This window comes from Mytilus trossulus, chromosome 4 (assembly GCF_036588685.1).
Source record: "Mytilus trossulus isolate FHL-02 chromosome 4, PNRI_Mtr1.1.1.hap1, whole genome shotgun sequence".
Lineage (NCBI taxonomy): Eukaryota > Metazoa > Mollusca > Bivalvia > Mytilida > Mytilidae > Mytilus > Mytilus trossulus.
In genome coordinates this window covers 24639754-24644753 of record NC_086376.1, presented here as the reverse complement: position 1 = coordinate 24644753, position 5000 = coordinate 24639754, and positions in this window count along the sequence as shown.

Genomic DNA, 5000 nt, shown 5'->3' with positions numbered 1-5000 from the left:
GCCGGGTGAGTGATTTTTTCTCTCGCCTTTTAGAACTTCCCTGCTGTGGATGCCACTTTTGAAACGTCTCTATTTGCTTCACAGCTGCGTTTTATATCCTGAAATAAGACTGCCTTTTTTTCAGATGAAATAGTATTCCCAGCTATAAAGTTCTGGCTGCACGATTTGCCCGTGAATTTCGCTTGACACAACCTTATGCGCGGACCCCACCCCCCGCTGTGCGATTAATTCATTTGTGCATTTTTTTTTCAATCGACATATTCATTTCTGCTTCTTTTTGTATACATGTATGTGAAACTTTTGATTTTATTTTATATAAATTTTGTAAAGAAAATGCTTTATACACGTTTTGCGGCATGCAGCTCGTAGCTTTATATACCGAAAATTTTAACACTTCTGTGTCTACGACCATATCACGTTGAAAACACCGGTTCTCGTCCGGGATAGCTGAATGAAGCACAGCCGGACGTAGATGTTGTTTACATTCCTCCGATGTGATTTTGCTGTTTTCAGTGTATAAATGGACTTAATTTCATATTGAAAGGTATTTTCAAACATTGTTATACTTCCGTTTATGAATACGAGTATTTATTAACAATTATTTAACATTTAAACCCCTTACACCGGCGATTTAGTCGTTTGGTGAAAGGGGGGTGGAGCGGTGCACTCGTCTGTTTAGGGGTGAACTTGCTTTCGAAAAACCAAAATGACCGGCGCAAATGATTATTTTGGAAAAGGACCACAAGGATTTGGGAAAGGGCCTGAGAAAGTTCCTAAGAGTAAAGAAAATTATGTCATGGAGATAAAAAGATATTCGAAAGACTGTACTATTCGTGTTATAGGAATATCAACAGAAAATGTGCAAGCAATTTCTGTGATAAGGGCAATTGAGCATGTCACAGGTTTGAACTCTGTTCTTGCTGTGGTTAAGGATGATTCCTCTTCGTACGATGTTACGCTTGACTCAAAGTCTAATGCAACAAAAATACTTAGTGGAGTTGAGATTTTAGACAAAGATTATGAATGTTCGTTAATGTACTCAGATACGACAGTTGTGTCTTTCATGTACATCCCAGCATTCATTGATGATGACGATATTATAGACATGTTAAGAGATAGGGGAATTAAAATCGTTTCACCAGTATTTAGAAGAGTTGTACCGGGTACGCAGGTAGCCGATGGAACGCGATTTGTCAAATGTGTTTTTCCACCTCATATTATTGCCCTTCCATGGAGTATGCCTTTTAAGGTCGGTAAAAACACAAAGTATTATAAATGTGTTCACAATAACCAGACAAAGGTATGTTCAGAATGCTATTCACCTGAACATGTTCACAAAAACTGTCCTTACATTATTTGTGGTGGTTGTGGAGAACAGGGTCATGTTGCGAGAAGGTGTCGTGCAGCAAAGTGTGAACATTGTCATGAACTACCGTTGAAATGTAAATGTAAGAAGGGAGACAATTTGAAAACGCGACCGCAGCCAATCATTGCTAAGTGCAATGTTTGTGATAAAATCGCATGTAGTTGCGTGAATGAGGTTAACAACGTGGAAGCAACGGGAGTCAACGATTCGAGTACTTCGCAAGAAGAAACCAATAATGAAATGTCAGAACAAACTGAGGTTAAAAGTGTTGATGTACCAGAAAGTGAAGGTCTGGTGGATGATATTATTAATAACAAAAATGAATTGATTGTTGAAGCCGCCGTGCACATGGAAAATATTGTACAGCATGAGACAAGAAAGAGAAAAATTGCTAATTCGGAAGATAATTGTTCCGAGTCAGATGAAAATACTGGTGTAGATTTGAAAGATGATGATGATGTTGATATCTCTGCTCCTAGTGTTAGTGCCGTTGAGGAAGAGAAAAAAGATGAAAAAACTGGCAAAAAAGTTAAACGTAACGGAGATAGCACTCTTCTAGGTGAAGAAGCTGTTAATGAAGATTTAGATTTTGGAGATTTTGATCCTGATCATTGGGAAAAACGAAACGACACCCTTTGTGATGTTACATTAAACAACGCAGAGGGTGGTAGTGGTGATGGTGATGATGACTCCTCTGTCTGTGTTGAAGAAAACATGGATGAAGGAGGTGACACAAACGAAGAGGTTGATGTGTTTTCTCTCTCTGCTAAAGAGCTTAGAAAATATAAAAAGCAACAACGAAAGCTTACAAGAAGGTCTCCGTTGAATCCTAAACCTAATGTTAATGCTGGTAGAAGCTCTCAGGTGTCTGAAAATAAAAATAAAAATGGATAACAAATTTTATTATTTTATTTGTATTATAATGGTGCTGATTTGTTCGTTTAATTGTAATGGTTTAAAAAATGTGAATAATTTTCAAAATTTTGTATCTGTTTTATATGATAGAAGGGCTACTTTTGCTTTGTTGCAAGAGACTTTCTGGGATAAATCATATGTTGATGGAATACAAAATATGTATGAAGGGAAAATATATGAATGTAATGGTTATAATAGTAGGCAAGGTGTTGCTATCATGGTTGCCAATAGTGTAAAAGATCAAACAAAATTAGTATATAAAGATGATGAAGGAAGGTTTATACATGTTTCATATGAAACAGATGGTCAAATTTTTAATTTTGTATCTGTTTATGCACCTAATAATTGTATAGAAAGAGCAAGATATTTTAAGTTTGTTAACAGTTATATTGAAAATTTACAAAATGTTATAATAGGAGGAGATTTTAATACAACTCTGTCAAACTTAGACAAAGGAGGTAAATCTAAACATTGTATTGATGAGGCATATAGAGAGTTAAATAAAACTATGTGTAATTGTAATATATATGATGTATGGAGAGCAAGAAATGAATGTAAAAAAATATTTTCTTGGAAAAGAATATGTAATAATATATTGCAGCAGAGTAGAATAGACTATTTTTTAATTAGTAAATCCTTATCACCAAATGTACAAAATGTGTATTATAATGAAACAAGCTTTAGTGATCATACATATGTTTTTATGAATTTTAACTTTTGTGTTGTTGAACGAGGCCCTGGAATATGGGTGTTGAATAATACTGTATTGTCAAATGTAAATTATGTAAAAAGAGTTAAAGAGATTATAGTTGAATCTATGAATTGTTCTTTATATGACAGTGAACCACTTATTTGGTGGGATAATTTGAAATATAGAATTAAGAGATATTCTCAAGTTTTTTCTTCAGATTTAGTTAAGGAAAAGAAAAGGGATTTTTTTTATATACAAAATAAAATACAAAGGTTATGTGCTTTACAAGCAAGTGGTATAGATATAGATGTAACTAGATTAGAAACATTGCAATTATATCTTAGTAAATATGAATTAGATAAATGTAAAGGTGCTATTTTACGATCTAAAGCCACATGGGCTACAGAGGGTGACAAAAATACAAAATATTTTTTAAACTTAGAAAAGTATAGACAGGAAAGTAATTCTGTGAAAGAATTGTATAATGTTAATGATGAAATTGTAAATGATACTGATGGAATTTTAGATATTGAATATAATTTTTACAAAGAGTTGTACTCTTGTGTTGAGATAGAAAGTGATAAACTATGTGATTTTTTACAACATGTTGATAAAAAGGTTGATGACGATGATAAAGAGATTTGTGACTCAGATATAACATTTAATGAAATTGCTGAGGCCTTATCATCGATGTCTAAGAATAAGAGCCCAGGCTCAGATGGACTTACTACAGAGTTTTATTGTACTTTTTACGATTCACTTAGAGAGATTTTATATAAAGTTTTTAATGCTGTTTATGATGAAGGTATTTTATCAAGATCAATGAGATCTGGTGTTATCAGTTTAATTTTTAAGAAAAAAGGTGATAAAAGAGGTATTAAAAATTATAGACCTATTTCATTACTGCAAGTTGATTACAAAATTTTAGCTCGTGTCATGGCAAATAGATTTAAAAAAGTATTGCCAAAAATAGTGTCTGAAAATCAAACATGTTGTATAGTAGGAAGAGATATTTCTAATAGTATTGCAAATGTACGAGATATTATAACTTTAGTAGAAAATGATGATATGGAAGGATATATTGTAAAAGCTGACCAAGAAAAAGCCTTTGATAGGCTTAGTCATGAGTACATGTTAAGTGTATTAAAGAAATTTGGTTTTGGTGAAAGTTTTATTAAATGGATTACAATTTTTTATAATGAAATAAATAGCTCTGTAAAATGTAATGGTTTTTTAACCAAGTATTTTGCTATTAAGAATGGGATAAGACAAGGCTGTCCAATTAGTGCTCTGTTATATGTTTTGGCAGCTGAGCCTTTACAATGTATGATTAGCAATAATTGTAATATTTCCGGAATTAATATTCCAATGTCAGAAAAAGTGTGTAAAATGTTTCAACATGCTGATGATACTACTGTAACTGTATCTGATAAGAAGTCAATTGATGAAGTATTTAATGTATTTGAATTGTATGGTAAATGTTCTGGTGCTAAAATAAATAGGCAAAAGTCAGAAATAATGCCTATAGGGAAAGGTTGTATGACAGAAAATGAACAAAATTGCCATGGTCTTAAAATTTGTGAAAATGAAATTTTGTTATTAGGTGTTTATATTGGCAAAAATGAATATGTATGTAATGAATTGAATTGGAGAGGAAAACTAAATAAAATCAAGATGTTATTAAATATGTGGATACAAAGAAAATTGACAATACATGGTAGAGTAAATGTAATAACCTCTCTGTTAATGTCTAGATTGTGGTATAATTTATTTGTTACTTCTATGTCTGAATGGGCTATTGAAGAAATGAGGAGACTATGTGTTAACTTTGTGTGGAATGGTGGTGCACACCTTGTACAGTATAATACTATTATTTGTGATAAAAATAAAGGTGGTTTACAACTGCTTGATATTAAATCAAAAATTTGTGCTTTTAGATTGAAGTTTTTAGCCAGATTTTTAAATGAAGATTATAAAGTAATATGGAAAGACATTTTTAGGTATTTTATTTCCAAAGTATTGAATATG